Source organism: Aquarana catesbeiana, linkage group LG03, assembly GCF_042186555.1.
Source record: "Aquarana catesbeiana isolate 2022-GZ linkage group LG03, ASM4218655v1, whole genome shotgun sequence".
NCBI lineage: Eukaryota > Metazoa > Chordata > Amphibia > Anura > Ranidae > Aquarana > Aquarana catesbeiana.
The window spans coordinates 644,483,292-644,503,701 of NC_133326.1; the positions used below are offsets into that span (position 1 = coordinate 644,483,292).

The 20,410-nt window shown below is 51.1% G+C and overlaps 9 non-coding genes and 12 pseudogenes across 9 annotated transcripts; all 21 read right to left on the reverse strand.

Annotated features, from left to right (window-relative positions):
* Positions 1-397: 397 nt before the first annotated feature.
* On the reverse strand, positions 398-470 carry TRNAK-UUU (transfer RNA lysine (anticodon UUU)). Its single transcript has one exon. It is a non-coding gene; the product is annotated as a tRNA-Lys (tRNA).
* A 641-nt stretch (positions 471-1,111) lies between these two features.
* LOC141135008 (U4 spliceosomal RNA) lies at positions 1,112-1,252 on the reverse strand. The gene has a single exon (XR_012243316.1). It is a non-coding gene; the product is annotated as a U4 spliceosomal RNA (small nuclear RNA).
* A 559-nt stretch (positions 1,253-1,811) lies between these two features.
* On the reverse strand, positions 1,812-1,884 carry TRNAK-UUU (transfer RNA lysine (anticodon UUU)). Its single transcript has one exon. It is a non-coding gene; the product is annotated as a tRNA-Lys (tRNA).
* Positions 1,885-2,525: 641 nt separating this feature from the next.
* On the reverse strand, positions 2,526-2,666 carry LOC141135009 (U4 spliceosomal RNA). The gene has a single exon (XR_012243317.1). It is a non-coding gene; the product is annotated as a U4 spliceosomal RNA (small nuclear RNA).
* Positions 2,667-3,232: 566 nt separating this feature from the next.
* On the reverse strand, positions 3,233-3,305 carry TRNAK-UUU (transfer RNA lysine (anticodon UUU)). Its single transcript has one exon. It is a non-coding gene; the product is annotated as a tRNA-Lys (tRNA).
* A 641-nt stretch (positions 3,306-3,946) lies between these two features.
* LOC141135535 (U4 spliceosomal RNA) lies at positions 3,947-4,068 on the reverse strand (annotated as a pseudogene).
* A 1,126-nt stretch (positions 4,069-5,194) lies between these two features.
* On the reverse strand, positions 5,195-5,259 carry LOC141135385 (U4 spliceosomal RNA; annotated as a pseudogene).
* Positions 5,260-5,818: 559 nt separating this feature from the next.
* Positions 5,819-5,891, reverse strand: TRNAK-UUU (transfer RNA lysine (anticodon UUU)). Its single transcript has one exon. It is a non-coding gene; the product is annotated as a tRNA-Lys (tRNA).
* Positions 5,892-6,532: 641 nt separating this feature from the next.
* Positions 6,533-6,673, reverse strand: LOC141135010 (U4 spliceosomal RNA). Its single transcript, XR_012243318.1, has one exon. It is a non-coding gene; the product is annotated as a U4 spliceosomal RNA (small nuclear RNA).
* Positions 6,674-7,953: 1,280 nt separating this feature from the next.
* On the reverse strand, positions 7,954-8,075 carry LOC141135536 (U4 spliceosomal RNA; annotated as a pseudogene).
* Positions 8,076-9,074: 999 nt separating this feature from the next.
* On the reverse strand, positions 9,075-9,207 carry LOC141136009 (U2 spliceosomal RNA; annotated as a pseudogene).
* A 1,041-nt stretch (positions 9,208-10,248) lies between these two features.
* LOC141136005 (U2 spliceosomal RNA) lies at positions 10,249-10,381 on the reverse strand (annotated as a pseudogene).
* Positions 10,382-11,427: 1,046 nt separating this feature from the next.
* LOC141135937 (U2 spliceosomal RNA) lies at positions 11,428-11,560 on the reverse strand (annotated as a pseudogene).
* Positions 11,561-12,726: 1,166 nt separating this feature from the next.
* LOC141135475 (U4 spliceosomal RNA) lies at positions 12,727-12,791 on the reverse strand (annotated as a pseudogene).
* A 763-nt stretch (positions 12,792-13,554) lies between these two features.
* On the reverse strand, positions 13,555-13,676 carry LOC141135537 (U4 spliceosomal RNA; annotated as a pseudogene).
* Positions 13,677-14,682: 1,006 nt separating this feature from the next.
* On the reverse strand, positions 14,683-14,815 carry LOC141135901 (U2 spliceosomal RNA; annotated as a pseudogene).
* Positions 14,816-15,863: 1,048 nt separating this feature from the next.
* Positions 15,864-15,996, reverse strand: LOC141135902 (U2 spliceosomal RNA; annotated as a pseudogene).
* Positions 15,997-17,170: 1,174 nt separating this feature from the next.
* Positions 17,171-17,235, reverse strand: LOC141135313 (U4 spliceosomal RNA; annotated as a pseudogene).
* A 566-nt stretch (positions 17,236-17,801) lies between these two features.
* On the reverse strand, positions 17,802-17,874 carry TRNAK-UUU (transfer RNA lysine (anticodon UUU)). Its single transcript has one exon. It is a non-coding gene; the product is annotated as a tRNA-Lys (tRNA).
* A 641-nt stretch (positions 17,875-18,515) lies between these two features.
* LOC141135011 (U4 spliceosomal RNA) lies at positions 18,516-18,656 on the reverse strand. The gene has a single exon (XR_012243319.1). It is a non-coding gene; the product is annotated as a U4 spliceosomal RNA (small nuclear RNA).
* Positions 18,657-19,936: 1,280 nt separating this feature from the next.
* Positions 19,937-20,060, reverse strand: LOC141135678 (U4 spliceosomal RNA; annotated as a pseudogene).
* Positions 20,061-20,410: the final 350 nt, after the last annotated feature.

Below are 20,410 nucleotides of genomic sequence, written 5' to 3' on the forward strand. Positions count from 1 at the left end.
GTGTTAGCATTTGAAAGAACTAAGGAGAATCTAAAGGGACAGGGCCCTAGATGTCAGATGCGTTTCTCCCACAGCAGTCCTGAAAGGCCACTGGGAGCGTATGTGTTTGAACAGCTATGCTGCTGAGAAAAGACCAAGGTGGAAGGATTTGGGGCCTTTGTTGAAAGTTCGCTAGATAACATGCCTGAACTGGAGCCCAGGTAAGCTGCCATAGACAAGGGTTGTTGGGAAACAGTTGGTCAAGCAATCACCTTCAGCCACCTTTATTTCTGGCAGATTCCAGGAAAGGGGGAAGTTAGGACATTTCATCTCTCTGAGCCAGTGAGCATTCCCGGCAGATGTGCATAAAGACTGCCCTATTGGCAGCTCAAAGGCCTCATAGGTAAGTGAAAGGCACCGCCCGAACAGGGACTTGAACCCTGGACCCTCAGATTAAAAGTCTGATGCTCTACCGACTGAGCTATCCGGGCTCTCAAAGCTCCTCCTCCATAGCGGTCCAAGCTGCTTGAATCTTGACATGTATGGTGGAAAAAGACCATTCAGCCAAGGGGACCGGGTGCCTGAAAGCACAAGTATTTGGCTTGCCCAGGCTGGCCAATCGTCCTCTCCCGTTTAATTTTCTAGGACAGGTTGAAGATAAAAGGGAGAATCTAACCTGCAACCATGCAGATAGGGTCCAGTCCGGTACAGGTGGAGAACGCCTAAAGTTTCTGCCTTAGTTTTACCTACAGTTCAATGCTCTTTGACCGGAAACAAGGGCCTTGCAAAAAGACACCGCCCGAAAGGCTTCCTTAACCCTGGACCAACACGCTTCCAGTATTCTTAATCAGTGACTGGGTTACAAATAAAGACAGTTCACCTTGAGCCTCATGTTGCCAGGTCCAGCAGAAGAAACCCAGGCAAAAAAACGAGGTAGAGTCCACTCTGGATTACAGGCAAATGAAGAACGAGCGGCGCGTGCCAATCACTGATTGTTCTACCCAGGCTGCGTGATGACACAAAAGCTCTCTATGGTGTCAATGGGCCCGTGACTCACTTTCTCAACTCTAACGCATCTCAGTCTGCATGTAAGAAGCCGTCACTTATCTGCTGTTGAAAACACATTGCTCAGTCTCCTCAGAGACTCTCAAAAATTGCCAGTGCTGACTGTATTTCAAGTCATCGTGGCGGGGTATTGGGAAAAGTTTTCAATTAGCAATAATCACGCCTCAGTTGAACCTCATTGGCTATGATACTGCCACTGCGCAAAGCTAACCAAATCAGTGCCTGCCAACATCTGCCCTTCCTTGGAGGAGAAATTGACATTGAGGAGAGACACATAAGTGTCATCCAGTGGGCCGCTGAGCATTCTGGGACTTGGCATGTTAATGAGACAGGGACGATGCCTAAGTGGGCATTGTTTACCCACTGAATAGTGTTAGCATTTGAAAGAACTAAGGAGAATCTAAAGGGACAGGGCCCTAGATGTCAGATGCGTTTCTCCCACAGCAGTCCTGAAAGGCCACTGGGAGCGTATGTGTTTGAACAGCTATGCTGCTGAGAAAAGACCAAGGTGGAAGGATTTGGGGCCTTTGTTGAAAGTTCGCTAGATAACATGCCTGAACTGGAGCCCAGGTAAGCTGCCATAGACAAGGGTTGTTGGGAAACAGTTGGTCAAGCAATCACCTTCAGCCACCTTTATTTCTGGCAGATTCCAGGAAAGGGGGAAGTTAGGACATTTCATCTCTCTGAGCCAGTGAGCATTCCCGGCAGATGTGCATAAAGACTGCCCTATTGGCAGCTCAAAGGCCTCATAGGTAAGTGAAAGGCACCGCCCGAACAGGGACTTGAACCCTGGACCCTCAGATTAAAAGTCTGATGCTCTACCGACTGAGCTATCCGGGCTCTCAAAGCTCCTCCTCCATAGCGGTCCAAGCTGCTTGAATCTTGACATGTATGGTGGAAAAAGACCATTCAGCCAAGGGGACCGGGTGCCTGAAAGCACAAGTATTTGGCTTGCCCAGGCTGGCCAATCGTCCTCTCCCGTTTAATTTTCTAGGACAGGTTGAAGATAAAAGGGAGAATCTAACCTGCAACCATGCAGATAGGGTCCAGTCCGGTACAGGTGGAGAACGCCTAAAGTTTCTGCCTTAGTTTTACCTACAGTTCAATGCTCTTTGACCGGAAACAAGGGCCTTGCAAAAAGACACCGCCCGAAAGGCTTCCTTAACCCTGGACCAACACGCTTCCAGTATTCTTAATCAGTGACTGGGTTACAAATAAAGACAGTTCACCTTGAGCCTCATGTTGCCAGGTCCAGCAGAAGAAACCCAGGCAAAAAAACGAGGTAGAGTCCACTCTGGATTACAGGCAAGTGAAGAACGAGCGGCGCGTGCCAATCACTGATTGTTCTACCCAGGCTGCGTGATGACACAAAAGCTCTCTATGGTGTCAATGGGCCCGTGACTCACTTTCTCAACTCTAACGCATCTCAGTCTGCATGTAAGAAGCCGTCACTTATCTGCTGTTGAAAACACATTGCTCAGTCTCCTCAGAGACTCTCAAAAATTGCCAGTGCTGACTGTATTTCAAGTCATCGTGGCGGGGTATTGGGAAAAGTTTTCAATTAGCAATAATCACGCCTCAGTTGAACCTCATTGGCTATGATACTGCCACTGCGCAAAGCTAACCAAATCAGTGCCTGCCAACATCTGCCCTTCCTTGGAGGAGAAATTGACATTGAGGAGAGACACATAAGTGTCATCCAGTGGGCCACTGAGCATTCTGGGACTTGGCATGTTAATGAGACAGGGACGATGCCTAAGTGGGCATTGTTTACCCACTGAATAGTGTTAGCATTTGAAAGAACTAAGGAGAATCTAAAGGGACAGGGCCCTAGATGTCAGATGCGTTTCTCCCACAGCAGTCCTGAAAGGCCACTGGGAGCGTATGTGTTTGAACAGCTATGCTGCTGAGAAAAGACCAAGGTGGAAGGATTTGGGGCCTTTGTTGAAAGTTCGCTAGATAACATGCCTGAACTGGAGCCCAGGTAAGCTGCCATAGACAAGGGTTGTTGGGAAACAGTTGGTCAAGCAATCACCTTCAGCCACCTTTATTTCTGGCAGATTCCAGGAGCCTAGAAAGGGGGAAGTTAGGGCATTTCATCTCTCTGAGCCAGTGAGCATTCCCGGCAGATGTGCATAAAGACTGCCCTATTGGCAGCTCAAAGGCCTCATAGGTAAGTGAAAGGCACCGCCCGAACAGGGACTTGAACCCTGGACCCTCAGATTAAAAGTCTGATGCTCTACCGACTGAGCTATCCGGGCTCTCAAAGCTCCTCCTCCATAGCGGTCCAAGCTGCTTGAATCTTGACATGTATGGTGGAAAAAGACCATTCAGCCAAGGGGACCGGGTGCCTGAAAGCACAAGTATTTGGCTTGCCCAGGCTGGCCAATCGTCCTCTCCCGTTTAATTTTCTAGGACAGGTTGAAGATAAAAGGGAGAATCTAACCTGCAACCATGCAGATAGGGTCCAGTCCGGTACAGGTGGAGAACGCCTAAAGTTTCTGCCTTAGTTTTACCTACAGTTCAATGCTCTTTGACCGGAAACAAGGGCCTTGCAAAAAGACACCGCCCGAAAGGCTTCCTTAACCCTGGACCAACACGCTTCCAGTATTCTTAATCAGTGACTGGGTTACAAATAAAGACAGTTCACCTTGAGCCTCATGTTGCCAGGTCCAGCAGAAGAAACCCAGGCAAAAAAACGAGGTAGAGTCCACTCTGGATTACAGGCAAGTGAAGAACGAGCGGCGCGTGCCAATCACTGATTGTTCTACCCAGGCTGCGTGATGACACAAAAGCTCTCTATGGTGTCAATGGGCCCGTGACTCACTTTCTCAACTCTAACGCATCTCAGTCTGCATGTAAGAAGCCGTCACTTATCTGCTGTTGAAAACACATTGCTCAGTCTCCTCAGAGACTCTCAAAAATTGCCAGTGCTGACTGTATTTCAAGTCATCGTGGCGGGGTATTGGGAAAAGTTTTCAATTAGCAATAATCACTCTATCGAAAAGCCAGTGGCGTGCAAAACACACCTCAAAAACTTCCACCCGGTGCCAAAAAAAAGTGCCCACACATAGAGAGTGAAACACAAAAAAGTGCAACGGGTGTACAGAGTCCTCCACTAGGGAAGGACCTTACCCTGATCCCCCGGGGCGTTAGGCTCCAGACAGGGACTGAGGTACTCAGACAAAGGGTCCATCTGGCCGAAACCAGGTGGACCCCCACAACTGGAAGGTCTGCCGAAGCAGACCGACCCAAGTACAGTGGGGCTCCCCCGAAGGGAGACCCCTCAAAGGAGAGGGCGAACCAAGCCAAAAGGCCTATGTCCACCCCCTCCCAAGACTTTCAGAGTAGGCCCGAGGACCCACACCCTACTCGCCACACAGTGACAAAACGTGTATACAAAGACAACCAAAAAAAGACAAAAAGGTGACAAACAGGGGTAAAAGAAAGAGTGGGGAAGATAGTGAGATGGGAGAGTGAAAGTGGCCATTGTGCTATACAATGGCCGGCCCTCCGGCCAGGCATAAAAATTTCCCCTGGTCCTGGCCAAAAGGCCCGGCCCAAGAGGCAGGTGCGAAAAACGTGTGTTGTGGTGAAGTGACCATGGTGCCATAAAATCAAGTGCTTTCACACCGTGACTATACGGCACCCCTGAACTGCCACTTCAGGGGCACATTCACCACTGGCTTTTCGAAAAAGCCCTGACCCACAGCCCAGACCACAGCAGCCCCCACCCCAGGTAGAAAGGTATGGAGTTCTGGAAGCTTGGAGAAAGCCCTTGCCATCAGGCTTCACCGTCGTTCCATCCCTCCTACCTAATTACATTTGGGAAATACTGGCAGCTCCCCCGGTGGGAGCAAGGGGAGCCAGCGTTCTCTCCCAAATAACTGTCCAGAGCTAGAGCTGCCCCAATCCAGGCCAGAAGGCCAGGATCCCGACCCTCCGCCAAGACCGAATGGTTCTCCGTCCCCATCAGAAGGCTTCCCTTTCGGCTACAAACCGCTCCGGGTTACTTTCACTCCAGCAGGTTTTGCATAGCAACTGCAATCCCATCTCTATCTCGCCATAGATCAGGGACAGAAGCAAGCGCCACCTCCTGGAAACTGATAAGAAAAGATACTAGATTTGATCTTAGCCAAAGGGCCGAGAAGCAATTAGCAATAATCACGCCTCAGTTGAACCTCATTGGCTATGATACTGCCACTGCGCAAAGCTAACCAAATCAGTGCCTGCCAACATCTGCCCTTCCTTGGAGGAGAAATTGACATTGAGGAGAGACACATAAGTGTCATCCAGTGGGCCGCTGAGCATTCTGGGACTTGGCATGTTAATGAGACAGGGACGATGCCTAAGTGGGCATTGTTTACCCACTGAATAGTGTTAGCATTTGAAAGAACTAAGGAGAATCTAAAGGGACAGGGCCCTAGATGTCAGATGCGTTTCTCCCACAGCAGTCCTGAAAGGCCACTGGGAGCGTATGTGTTTGAACAGCTATGCTGCTGAGAAAAGACCAAGGTGGAAGGATTTGGGGCCTTTGTTGAAAGTTCGCTAGATAACATGCCTGAACTGGAGCCCAGGTAAGCTGCCATAGACAAGGGTTGTTGGGAAACAGTTGGTCAAGCAATCACCTTCAGCCACCTTTATTTCTGGCAGATTCCAGGAAAGGGGGAAGTTAGGACATTTCATCTCTCTGAGCCAGTGAGCATTCCCGGCAGATGTGCATAAAGACTGCCCTATTGGCAGCTCAAAGGCCTCATAGGTAAGTGAAAGGCACTGCCCGAACAGGGACTTGAACCCTGGACCCTCAGATTAAAAGTCTGATGCTCTACCGACTGAGCTATCCGGGCTCTCAAAGCTCCTCCTCCATAGCGGTCCAAGCTGCTTGAATCTTGACATGTATGGTGGAAAAAGACCATTCAGCCAAGGGGACCGGGTGCCTGAAAGCACAAGTATTTGGCTTGCCCAGGCTGGCCAATCGTCCTCTCCCGTTTAATTTTCTAGGACAGGTTGAAGATAAAAGGGAGAATCTAACCTGCAACCATGCAGATAGGGTCCAGTCCGGTACAGGTGGAGAACGCCTAAAGTTTCTGCCTTAGTTTTACCTACAGTTCAATGCTCTTTGACCGGAAACAAGGGCCTTGCAAAAAGACACCGCCCGAAAGGCTTCCTTAACCCTGGACCAACACGCTTCCAGTATTCTTAATCAGTGACTGGGTTACAAATAAAGACAGTTCACCTTGAGCCTCATGTTGCCAGGTCCAGCAGAAGAAACCCAGGCAAAAAAACGAGGTAGAGTCCACTCTGGATTACAGGCAAGTGAAGAACGAGCGGCGCGTGCCAATCACTGATTGTTCTACCCAGGCTGCGTGATGACACAAAAGCTCTCTATGGTGTCAATGGGCCCGTGACTCACTTTCTCAACTCTAACGCATCTCAGTCTGCATGTAAGAAGCCGTCACTTATCTGCTGTTGAAAACACATTGCTCAGTCTCCTCAGAGACTCTCAAAAATTGCCAGTGCTGACTGTATTTCAAGTCATCGTGGCGGGGTATTGGGAAAAGTTTTCAATTAGCAATAATCACGCCTCAGTTGAACCTCATTGGCTATGATACTGCCACTGCGCAAAGCTAACCAAATCAGTGCCTGCCAACATCTGCCCTTCCTTGGAGGAGAAATTGACATTGAGGAGAGACACATAAGTGTCATCCAGTGGGCCGCTGAGCATTCTGGGACTTGGCATGTTAATGAGACAGGGACGATGCCTAAGTGGGCATTGTTTACCCACTGAATAGTGTTAGCATTTGAAAGAACTAAGGAGAATCTAAAGGGACAGGGCCCTAGATGTCAGATGCGTTTCTCCCACAGCAGTCCTGAAAGGCCACTGGGAGCGTATGTGTTTGAACAGCTATGCTGCTGAGAAAAGACCAAGGTGGAAGGATTTGGGGCCTTTGTTGAAAGTTCGCTAGATAACATGCCTGAACTGGAGCCCAGGTAAGCTGCCATAGACAAGGGTTGTTGGGAAACAGTTGGTCAAGCAATCACCTTCAGCCACCTTTATTTCTGGCAGATTCCAGGAGCCTAGAAAGGGGGAAGTTAGGGCATTTCATCTCTCTGAGCCAGTGAGCATTCCCGGCAGATGTGCATAAAGACTGCCCTATTGGCAGCTCAAAGGCCTCATAGGTAAGTGAAAGGCACCGCCCAAACAGGGACTTGAACCCTGGACCCTCAGATTAAAAGTCTGATGCTCTACCGACTGAGCTATCCGGGCTCTCAAAGCTCCTCCTCCATAGCGGTCCAAGCTGCTTGAATCTTGACATGTATGGTGGAAAAAGACCATTCAGCCAAGGGGACCGGGTGCCTGAAAGCACAAGTATTTGGCTTGCCCAGGCTGGCCAATCGTCCTCTCCCGTTTAATTTTCTAGGACAGGTTGAAGATAAAAGGGAGAATCTAACCTGCAACCATGCAGATAGGGTCCAGTCCGGTACAGGTGGAGAACGCCTAAAGTTTCTGCCTTAGTTTTACCTACAGTTCAATGCTCTTTGACCGGAAACAAGGGCCTTGCAAAAAGACACCGCCCGAAAGGCTTCCTTAACCCTGGACCAACACGCTTCCAGTATTCTTAATCAGTGACTGGGTTACAAATAAAGACAGTTCACCTTGAGCCTCATGTTGCCAGGTCCAGCAGAAGAAACCCAGGCAAAAAAACGAGGTAGAGTCCACTCTGGATTACAGGCAAGTGAAGAACGAGCGGCGCGTGCCAATCACTGATTGTTCTACCCAGGCTGCGTGATGACACAAAAGCTCTCTATGGTGTCAATGGGCCCGTGACTCACTTTCTCAACTCTAACGCATCTCAGTCTGCATGTAAGAAGCCGTCACTTATCTGCTGTTGAAAACACATTGCTCAGTCTCCTCAGAGACTCTCAAAAATTGCCAGTGCTGACTGTATTTCAAGTCATCGTGGCGGGGTATTGGGAAAAGTTTTCAATTAGCAATAATCACTCTATCGAAAAGCCAGTGGCGTGCAAAACACACCTCAAAAACTTCCACCCGGTGCCAAAAAAAAAAGTGCCCACACATAGAGAGTGAAACACAAAAACGTGCAACGGGTGTACAGAGTCCTCCACTAGGGAAGGACCTTACCCTGATCCCCCGGGGCGTTAGGCTCCAGACAGGGACTGAGGTACTCAGACAAAGGGTCCATCTGGCCGAAACCAGGCGGACCCCCACAACTGGAAGGACTGCCGAAGCAGACCAACCCAAGTACAGTGGGGCTCTCCCGAAGAGAGACCCCTCAAAGGAGAGGGCGAACCAAGCCAAAAGCCCTATGTCCACCCCCTCCCAAGACTTTCAGAGTAGGCCCGAGGACCCACACCCTACTCGCCACACAGTGACAAACGTGTATACAAAACAACCAAAAAAAGGACAAAAAGGTGACAAACAGGGGTAAAAGAAAGAGTGGGGAAGATAGTGAGATGGGAGAGTGAAAGTGGCCATTGTGCTATACAATGGCCGGCCCTCCGGCCAGGCATAAAAATTTCCCCTGGTCCTGGCCAAAAGGCCCGGCCCAAGAGGCAGGTGCGAAAAACGTGTGTTGTGGTGAAGTGACCATGGTGCCATAAAATCAAGTGCTTTCACACCGTGACTATACGGCACCCCTGAACTGCCACTTCAGGGGCACATTCACCACTGGCTTTTCGAAAAAGCCCTGACCCACAGCCCAGACCACAGCAGCCCCCACCCCAGGCAGAAAGGTATGGAGTTCTGGAAGCTTGGAGAGAGCCCTTGCCATCAGGCTTCACCGTCGTTCCGTCCCTCCTACCTAATTACATTTGGGAAATACTGGCCGCTCCCCCGGTGGGAGCAAGGGGAGCCAGCGTTCTCTCCCAAATAACTGTCCAGAGCTAGAGCTGCCCCAATCCAGGCCAGAAGGCCAGGATCCCGACCCTCCGCCAAGACCGAATGGTTCTCCGTCCCCATCAGAAGGCTTCCCTTTCGGCTACAAACCGCTCCGGGTTACCTTCACTCCAGCAGGTTTTGCATAGCAACCGCAATCCCATCTCTATCTCGCCATAGATCAGGGACAGAAGCAAGCGCCACCTCCTGGAAACTGATAAGAACAGATACTAGATTCGATCTTAGCCAAAGGGCCGAGAAGCAATTAGCAATAATCACTCTATCGAAAAGCCAGTGGCGTGCAAAACACACCTCAAAAACTTCCACCCGGTGCCAAAAAAAAGTGCCCACACATAAAGAGTGAAACACAAAAACGTGCAACGGGTGTACAGAGTCCTCCACTAGGGAAGGACCTTACCCTGATCCCCCGGGGCGTTAGGCTCCAGACAGGGACTGAGGTACTCAGACAAAGGGTCCATCCGGCCGAAACCAGGCGGACCCCCACAACTGGAAGGACTGCCGAAGCAGACCAACCCAAGTACAGTGGGGCTCTCCCGAAGAGAGACCCCTCAAAGGAGAGGGCGAACCAAGCCAAAAGGCCTATGTCCACCCCCTCCCAAAACTTTCAGAGTAGGCCCGAGGACCCACACCCTACTCGCCACACAGTGACAAAACGTGTATACAGAGACAACCAAAAAAAAAGACAAAAAGGTGACAAACAGGGGTAAAAGAAAGAGTGGGGAAGATAGTGAGATGGGAGAGTGAAAGTGGCCATTGTGCTATACAATGGCCGGCCCTCCGGCCAGGCATAAAAATTTCCCCTGGTCCTGGCCAAAAGGCCCGGCCCAAGAGGCAGGTGCGAAAAACGTGTGTTGTGGTGAAGTGACCATGGTGCCATAAAATCAAGTGCTTTCACACCGTGACTATACGGCACCCCTGAACTGCCACTTCAGGGGCACATTCACCACTGGCTTTTCGAAAAAGCCCTGACCCACAGCCCAGACCACAGCAGCCCCCACCCCAGGCAGAAAGGTATGGAGTTCTGGAAGCTTGGAGAGAGCCCTTGCCATCAAGCTTCACCGTCATTCCGTCCCTCCTACCTAATTACATTTGGGAAATACTGGCCGCTCCCCCGGTGGGAGCAAGGGGAGCCAGCCTTCTCTCCCAAATAACTGTCCAGAGCTAGAGCTGCCCCAATCCAGGCCAGAAGGCCAGGATCCCGACCCTCTGCCAAGACCGAATGGTTCTCCATCCCCATCAGAAGGCTTCCCTTTCGGCTACAAACCGCTCCGAGTTACCTTCACTCCAGCAGGTTTTGCATAGCAACCGCAATCCCATCTCTATCTCGCCATAGATCAGGGACAGAAGCAAGCGCCACCTCCTGGAAACTGATAAGAACAGATACTAGATTCGATCTTAGCCAAAGGGCCGAGAAGCAATTAGCAATAATCACTCTATCGAAAAGCCAGTGGCGTGCAAAACACACCTCAAAAACTTCCACCTGGTGCCAAAAAAAAGTGCCCACACATAGAGAGTGAAACACAAAAACGTGCAACGGGTGTACAGAGTCCTCCACTAGGGAAGGACCTTACCCTGATCCCCCGGGGCGTTAGGCTCCAGACAGGGACTGAGGTACTCAGACAAAGGGTCCATCCGGCCGAAACCAGGCGGACCCCCACAACTGGAAGGACTGCCGAAGCAGACCAACCCAAGTACAGTGGGGCTCTCCCAAAGAGAGACCCCTCAAAGGAGAGGGCGAACCAAGCCAAAAGGCCTATGTCCACCCCCTCCCAAGACTTTCAGAGTAGGCCCGAGGACCCACACCCTACTCGCCACACAGTGACAAAACGTGTATACAAAGACAACCAAAAAAAAGACAAAAAGGTGACAAACAGGGGTAAAAGAAAGAGTGGGGAAGATAGTGAGATGGGAGAGTGAAAGTGGCCATTGTGCTATACAATGGCCGGCCCTCCGGCCAGGCATAAAAATTTCCCCTGGTCCTGGCCAAAAGGCCCGGCCCAAGAGGCAGGTGCGAAAAACGTGTGTTGTGGTGAAGTGACCATGGTGCCATAAAATCAAGTGCTTTCACACCGTGACTATACGGCACCCCTGAACTGCCACTTCAGGGGCACATTCACCACTGGCTTTTCGAAAAAGCCCTGACCACCCAGCCCAGACCACAGCAGACCCCACCACAGACAGGAAGGATATGGAGATCAGGAAGCCGGAAAGAGCCCTTTACCATCAGGCTCTGCCGTCGCTCCCATCACTCCTCCTAATTACATTCGGGAAGTACTTGCCACTCCCTCCCCCCCTTGCAAGGCAGGAGTAAGCGTTCTCTCCCAAATAACTATCTGGAGCTAGATCCGCCCCAATCCAGGCCAGAAGGCCAGGGTCCCGACCCTCTGGTTCAGACCCCGTGGTTCTCCATCCCCATCAGAAGGCTTCCCTTTCGGCTACAAACCGCTCCAGGTCACCTTCACTCCAGCAGGTTTTGCATAGCAACCGCAATCCCATCTCTATTTCGCCATGGATCAGGGACGGAAGCAAGCGCCACCTCCTGGAAACTGATAAGAATAGATACTACACTTGATCTTCGCCAAAAGGCCGAGAAGCAATTAGCAATAATCACTCTATCGAAAAGCCAGTGGCGTGCAAAACACACCTCAAAAACTTCCACCCGGTGCCAAAAAAAAGTGCCCACACATAGAGAGTGAAACACAAAAACGTGCAACGGGTGTACAGAGTCCTCCACTAGGGAAGGACCTTACCCTGATCCCCCGGGGCGTTAGGCTCCAGACAGGGACTGAGGTACTCAGACAAAGGGTCCATCTGGCCGAAACCAGGCGGACCCCCACAACTGGAAGGACTGCCGAAGCAGACCAACCCAAGTACAGTGGGGCTCTACCGAAGAGAGACCCCTCAAAGGAGAGAGCGAACCAAGCCAAAAGGCCTATGTCCACCCCCTCCCAAGACTTTCAGAGTAGGCCCGAGGACCCACACCCTACTCGCCACACAGTGACAAACGTGTATACAAAACAACCAAAAAAAGGACAAAAAGGTGACAAACAGGGGTAAAAGAAAGAGTGGGGAAGATAGTGAGATGGGAGAGTGAAAGTGGCCATTGTGCTATACAATGGCCGGCCCTCCGGCCAGGCATAAAAATTTCCCCTGGTCCTGGCCAAAAGGCCCGGCCCAAGAGGCAGGTGCGAAAAACGTGTGTTGTGGTGAAGTGACCATGGTGCCATAAAATCAAGTGCTTTCACACCGTGACTATACGGCACCCCTGAACTGCCACTTCAGGGGCACATTCACCACTGGCTTTTCGAAAAAGCCCTGACCCACAGCCCAGACCACAGCAGCCCCCACCCCAGGCAGAAAGGTATGGAGTTCTGGAAGCTTGGAGAGAGCCCTTGCCATCAGGCTTCACCGTCGTTCCGTCCCTCCTACCTAATTACATTTGGGAAATACTGGCCGCTCCCCCGGTGGGAGCAAGGGGAGCCAGCGTTCTCTCCCAAATAACTGTCCAGAGCTAGAGCTGCCCCAATCCAGGCCAGAAGGCCAGGATCCCGACCCTCCGCCAAGACCGAATGGTTCTCCGTCCCCATCAGAAGGCTTCCCTTTCGGCTACAAACCGCTCCGGGTTACCTTCACTCCAGCAGGTTTTGCATAGCAACCGCAATCCCATCTCTATCTCGCCATAGATCAGGGACAGAAGCAAGCGCCACCTCCTGGAAACTGATAAGAACAGATACTAGATTCGATCTTAGCCAAAGGGCCGAGAAGCAATTAGCAATTATCACGCCTCAGTTGAACCTCATTGGCTATGATACTGCCACTGCGCAAAGCTAACCAAATCAGTGCCTGCCAACATCTGCCCTTCCTTGGAGGAGAAATTGACATTGAGGAGAGACAGATAAGTGTCATCCAGTGGGCCGCTGAGCATTCTGGGACTTGGCATGTTAATGAGACTTGAACCCTGGACCCTCAGATTAAAAGTCTGATGCTCTACCGACTGAGCTATCCGGGCTCTCAAAGCTCCTCCTCCATAGCGGTCCAAGCTGCTTGAATCTTGACATGTATGGTGGAAAAAGACCATTCAGCCAAGGGGACCGGGTGCCTGAAAGCACAAGTATTTGGCTTGCCCAGGCTGGCCAATCGTCCTCTCCCGTTTAATTTTCTAGGACAGGTTGAAGATAAAAGGGAGAATCTAACCTGCAACCATGCAGATAGGGTCCAGTCCGGTACAGGTGGAGAACGCCTAAAGTTTCTGCCTTAGTTTTACCTACAGTTCAATGCTCTTTGACCGGAAACAAGGGCCTTGCAAAAAGACACCGCCCGAAAGGCTTCCTTAACCCTGGACCAACACGCTTCCAGTATTCTTAATCAGTGACTGGGTTACAAATAAAGACAGTTCACCTTGAGCCTCATGTTGCCAGGTCCAGCAGAAGAAACCCAGGCAAAAAAACGAGGTAGAGTCCACTCTGGATTACAGGCAAGTGAAGAACGAGCGGCGCGTCAATGGGCCCGTGACTCACTTTCTCAACTCTAACGCATCTCAGTCTGCATGTAAGAAGCCGTCACTTATCTGCTGTTGAAAACACATTGCTCAGTCTCCTCAGAGACTCTCAAAAATTGCCAGTGCTGACTGTATTTCAAGTCATCGTGGCGGGGTATTGGGAAAAGTTTTCAATTAGCAATAATCACTCTATCGAAAAGCCAGTGGCGTGCAAAACACACCTCAAAAACTTCCACCCGGTGCCAAAAAAAAGTGCCCACACATAGAGAGTGAAACACAAAAACGTGCAACGGGTGTACAGAGTCCTCCACTAGGGAAGGACCTTACCCTGATCCCCCGGGGCGTTAGGCTCCAGACAGGGACTGAGGTACTCAGACAAAGGGGTCCATCCGGCCGAAACCAGGCGGACCCCCACAACTGGAAGGACTGCCGAAGCAGACCAACCCAAGTACAGTGGGGCTCTCCCGAAGAGAGACCCCTCAAAGGAGAGGGCGAACCAAGCCAAAAGGCCTATGTCCACCCCCTCCCAAGACTTTCAGAGTAGGCCCGAGGACCCACACCCTACTCGCCACACAGTGACAAAACGTGTATACAAAGACAACCAAAAAAAAGACAAAAAGGTGACAAACAGGGGTAAAAGAAAGAGTGGGGAAGATGGTGAGATGGGAGAGTGAAAGTGGCCATTGTGCTATACAATGGCCAGCCCTCCGGCCAGGCATAAAAATTTCCCCTGGTCCTGGCCAAAAGGCCCGGCCCAAGAGGCAGGTGCGAAAAACGTGTGTTGTGGTGAAGTGACCATGGTGCCATAAAATCAAGTGCTTTCACACCGTGACTATATGGCACCCCTGAACTGCCACTTCAGGGGCACATTCACCACTGGCTTTTCGAAAAAGCCCTGACCACCCAGCCCAGACCACAGCAGACCCCACCACAGACAGGAAGGATATGGAGATCAGGAAGCCGGAAAGAGCCCTTTACCATCAGGCTCTGCCGTCGCTCCCATCACTCCTCCTAATTACATTCGGGAAGTACTTGCCACTCCCTCCCCCCCTTGCAAGGCAGGAGTAAGCGTTCTCTCCCAAATAACTGTCTGGAGCTAGATCCACCCCAATCCAGGCCAGAAGGCCAGGGTCCCGACCCTCTGGTTCAGACCCCGTGATTCTCCATCCCCATCAGAAGGCTTCCCTTTCGGCTACAAACCGCTCCAGGTCACCTTCACTCCAGCAGGTTTTGCATAGCAACCGCAATCCCATCTCTATTTCGCCATAGATCAGGGACGGAAGCAAGCGCCACCTCCTGGAAACTGATAAGAATAGATACTACACTTGATCTTCGCCAAAAGGCCGAGAAGCAATTAGCAATAATCACTCTCTATCGAAAAGCCAGTGGCGTGCAAAACACACCTCAAAAACTTCCACCCGGTGCCAAAAAAAAGTGCCCACACATAGAGAGTGAAACACAAAAACGTGCAACGGGTGTACAGAGTCCTCCACTAGGGAAGGACCTTACCCTGATCCCCCGGGGCGTTAGGCTCCAGACAGGGACTGAGGTACTCAGACAAAGGGTCCATCCGGCCGAAACCAGGCGGACCCCCACAACTGGAAGGACTGCCGAAGCAGACCAACCCAAGTACAGTGGGGCTCTCCCGAAGAGAGACCCCTCAAAGGAGAGGGCGAACCAAGCCAAAAGGCCTATGTCCACCCCCTCCCAAGACTTTCAGAGTAGGCCCGAGGACCCACACCCTACTCGCCACACAGTGACAAAACGTGTATACAAAGACAACCAAAAAAAAGACAAAAAGGTGACAAACAGGGGTAAAAGAAAGAGTGGGGAAGATAGTGAGATGGGAGAGTGAAAGTGGCCATTGTGCTATACAATGGCCGGCCCTCCGGCCAGGCATAAAAATTTCCCCTGGTCCTGGCCAAAAAGCCCGGCCCAAGAGGCAGGTGCGAAAAACGTGTGTTGTGGTGAAGTGACCATGGTGCCATAAAATCAAGTGCTTTCACACCGTGACTATACGGCACCCCTGAACTGCCACTTCAGGGGCACATTCACCACTGGCCTTTCGAAAAAGCCCTGACCACCCAGCCCAGACCACAGCAGACCCCACCACAGACAGGAAGGTTATGGAGATCAGGAAGCCGGAAAGAGCCCTTTACCATCAGGCTCTGCCGTCGCTCCCATCACTCCTCCTAATTACATTGGGGAAGTACTTGCCACTCCCTCCCCCACCTGCAAGGCAGGAGTAAGCGTTCTCTCCCAAATAACTGTCTGGAGCTAGATCCGCCCCAATCCAGGCCAGAAGACCAGGGTCCCGACCCTCTGGTTCAGACCCCGTGGTTCTCCATCCCCATCAGAAGGCTTCCTTTTCGGCTACAAACCGCTCCAGGTCACCTTCACTCCAGCAGGTTTTGCATAGCAACCGCAATCCCATCTCTATTTCGCCATAGATCAGGGACGGAAGCAAGCGCCACCTCCTGGAAACTGATAAGAATAGATACTACACTTGATCTTCGCCAAAAGGCCGAGAAGCAATTAGCAATAATCACTCTATCGAAAAGCCAGTGGCGTGCAAAACACACCTCAAAAACTTCCACCCGGTGCCAAAAAAAAGTGCCCACACATAGAGAGTGAAACACAAAAACGTGCAACGGGTGTACAGAGTCCTCCACTAGGGAAGGACCTTACCCTGATCCCCCGGGGCGTTAGGCTCCAGACAGGGACTGAGGTACTCAGACAAAGGGTCCATCCGGCCGAAACCAGGCGGACCCCCACAACTGGAAGGACTGCCGAAGCAGACCAACCCAAGTACAGTGGGGCTCTCCCGAAGAGAGACCCCTCAAAGGAGAGGGCGAACCAAGCCAAAAGGCCTATGTCCACCCCCTCCCAAGACTTTCAGAGTAGGCCCGAGGACCCACACCCTACTCGCCACACAGTGACAAAACGTGTATACAAAGACAACCAAAAAAAAGACAAAAAGGTGACAAACAGGGGTAAAAGAAAGAGTGGGGAAGATAGTGAGATGGGAGAGTGAAAGTGGCCATTGTGCTATCCAATGGCCGGCCCTCCGGCCAGGCATAAAAATTTCCCCTGGTCCTGGCCAAAAGGCCCGGCCCAAGAGGCAGGTGCGAAAAACGTGTGTTGTGGTGAAGTGACCATGGTGCCATAAAATCAAGTGCTTTCACACCGTGACTATACGGCACCCCTGAACTGCCACTTCAGGGGCACATTCACCACTGGCTTTTCGAAAAAGCCCTGACCACCCAGCCCAGACCACAGCAGACCCCACCACAGACAGGAAGGATATGGAGATCAGGAAGCCGGAAAGAGCCCTTTACCATCAGGCTCTGCCGTCGCTCCCATCACTCCTCCTAATTACATTCGGGAAGTACTTGCCACTCCCTCCCCCCCTTGCAAGGCAGGAGTAAGCGTTCTCTCCCAAATAACTATCTGGAGCTAGATCCGCCCCAATCCAGGCCAGAAGGCCAGGGTCCCGACCCTCTGGTTCAGACCCCGTGGTTCTCCATCCCCATCAGAAGGCTTCCCTTTCGGCTACAAACCGCTCCAGGTCACCTTCACTCCAGCAGGTTTTGCATAGCAACCGCAATCCCATCTCTATTTCGCCATAGATCAGGGACGGAAGCAAGCGCCACCTCCTGGAAACTGATAAGAATAGATACTACACTTGATCTTCGCCAAAAGGCCAAGAAGCAATTAGCAATAATCACGCCTCAGTTGAACCTCATTGGCTATGATACTGCCACTGCGCAAAGCTAACCAAATCAGTGCCTGCCAACATCTGCCCTTCCTTGGAGGAGAAATTGACATTGAGGAGAGACACATAAGTGTCATCCAGTGGGCCGCTGAGCATTCTGGGACTTGGCATGTTAATGAGACAGGGACGATGCCTAAGTGGGCATTGTTTACCCACTGAATAGTGTTAGCATTTGAAAGAACTAAGGAGAATCTAAAGGGACAGGGCCCTAGATGTCAGATGCGTTTCTCCCACAGCAGTCCTGAAAGGCCACTGGGAGCGTATGTGTTTGAACAGCTATGCTGCTGAGAAAAGACCAAGGTGGAAGGATTTGGGGCCTTTGTTGAAAGTTCGCTAGATAACATGCCTGAACTGGAGCCCAGGTAAGCTGCCATAGACAAGGGTTGTTGGGAAACAGTTGGTCAAGCAATCACCTTCAGCCACCTTTATTTCTGGCAGATTCCAGGAGCCTAGAAAGGGGGAAGTTAGGACATTTCATCTCTCTGAGCCAGTGAGCATTCCCGGCAGATGTGCATAAAGACTGTCCTATTGGCAGCTCAAAGGCCTCATAGGTAAGTGAAAGGCACCGCCCGAACAGGGACTTGAACCCTGGACCCTCAGATTAAAAGTCTGATGCTCTACCGACTGAGCTATCCGGGCTCTCAAAGCTCCTCCTCCATAGCGGTCCAAGCTGCTTGAATCTTGACATGTATGGTGGAAAAAGACCATTCAGCCAAGGGGACCGGGTGCCTGAAAGCACAAGTATTTGGCTTGCCCAGGCTGGCCAATCGTCCTCTCCCGTTTAATTTTCTAGGACAGGTTGAAGATAAAAGGGAGAATCTAACCTGCAACCATGCAGATAGGGTCCAGTCCGGTACAGGTGGAGAACGCCTAAAGTTTCTGCCTTAGTTTTACCTACAGTTCAATGCTCTTTGACCGGAAACAAGGGCCTTGCAAAAAGACACCGCCCGAAAGGCTTCCTTAACCCTGGACCAACACGCTTCCAGTATTCTTAATCAGTGACTGGGTTACAAATAAAGACAGTTCACCTTGAGCCTCATGTTGCCAGGTCCAGCAGAAGAAACCCAGGCAAAAAAACGAGGTAGAGTCCACTCTGGATTACAGGCAAGTGAAGAACGAGCGGCGCGTGCCAATCACTGATTGTTCTACCCAGGCTGCGTGATGACACAAAAGCTCTCTATGGTGTCAATGGGCCCGTGACTCACTTTCTCAACTCTAACGCATCTCAGTCTGCATGTAAGAAGCCGTCACTTATCTGCTGTTGAAAACACATTGCTCAGTCTCCTCAGAGACTCTCAAAAATTGCCAGTGCTGACTGTATTTCAAGTCATCGTGGCGGGGTATTGGGAAAAGTTTTCAATTAGCAATAATCACGCCTCAGTTGAACCTCATTGGCTATGATACTGCCACTGCGCAAAGCTAACCAAATCAGTGCCTGCCAACATCTGCCCTTCCTTGGAGGAGAAATTGACATTGAGGAGAGACACATAAGTGTCATCCAGTGGGCCGCTGAGCATTCTGGGACTTGGCATGTTAATGAAACAGGGACGATGCCTAAGTGGGCATTGTTTACCCACTGAATAGTGTTAGCATTTGAAAGAACTAAGGAGAATCTAAAGGGACAGGGCCCTAGATGTCAGATGCGTTTCTCCCACAGCAGTCCTGAAAGGCCACTGGGAGCGTATGTGTTTGAACAGCTATGCTGCTGAGAAAAGACCAAGGTGGAAGGATTTGGGGCCTTTGTTGAAAGTTCGCTAGATAACATGCCTGAACTGGAGCCCAGGTAAGCTGCCATAGACAAGGGTTGTTGGGAAACAGTTGGTCAAGCAATCACCTTCAGCCACCTTTATTCCTGGCAGATTCCAGGAGCCTAGAAAGGGGGAAGTTAGGACATTTCATCTCTCTGAGCCAGTGAGCATTCCCGGCAGATGTGCATAAAGACTGCCCTATTGGCAGCTCAAAGGCCTCATAGGTAAGTGAAAGGCACTGCCCGAACAGGGACTTGAACCCTGGACCCTCAGATTAAAAGTCTGATGCTCTACCGACTGAGCTATCCAGGCTCTCAAAGCTCATCCTCCATAGCGGTCCAAGCTGCTTGAATCTTGACATGTATGGTGGAAAAAGACCATTCAGCCAAGGGGACCGGGTGCCTGAAAGCACAAGTATTTGGCTTGCCCAGGCTGGCCAATCGTCCTCTCCCGTTTAATTTTCTAGGACAGGTTGAAGATAAAAGGGAGAATCTAACCTGCAACCATGCAGATAGGGTCCAGTCCGGTACAGGTGGAGAACGCCTAAAGTTTCTGCCTTAGTTTTACCTACAGTTCAATGCTCTTTGACCGGAAACAAGGGCCTTGCAAAAAGACACCGCCCGAAAGGCTTCCTTAACCCTGGACCAACACGCTTCCAGTATTCTTAATCAGTGACTGGGTTACAAATAAAGACAGTTCACCTTGAGCCTCATGTTGCCAGGTCCAGCAGAAGAAACCCAGGCAAAAAAACGAGGTAGAGTCCACTCTGGATTACAGGCAAGTGAAGAACGAGCGGCGCGTGCCAATCACTGATTGTTCTACCCAGGCTGCGTGATGACACAAAAGCTCTCTATGGTGTCAATGGGCCCGTGACTCACTTTCTCAACTCTAACGCATCTCAGTCTGCATGTAAGAAGCCGTCACTTATCTGCTGTTGAAAACACATTGCTCAGTCTCCTCAGAGACTCTCAAAAATTGCCAGTGCTGACTGTATTTCAAGTCATCGTGGCGGGGTATTGGGAAAAGTTTTCAATTAGCAATAATCACTCTCTATCGAAAAGCCAGTGGCGTGCAAAACACACCTCAAAAACTTCCACCCGGTGCCAAAAAAAAGTGCCCACACATAGAGAGTGAAACACAAAAACGTGCAACGGGTGTACAGAGTCCTCCACTAGGGAAGGACCTTACCCTGATCCCCCGGGGCGTTAGGCTCCGGACAGGGACTGAGGTACTCAGACAAAGGGTCCATCTGGCCGAAACCAGGCGGACCCCCACAACTGGAAGGACTGCCGAAGCAGACCAACCCAAGTACAGTGGGGCTCTCCCGAAGAGAGACCCCTCAAAGGAGAGGGCGAACCAAGCCAAAAGGCCTATGTCCACCCCCTCCCAAGACTTTCAGAGTAGGCCCGAGGACCCACACCCTACTC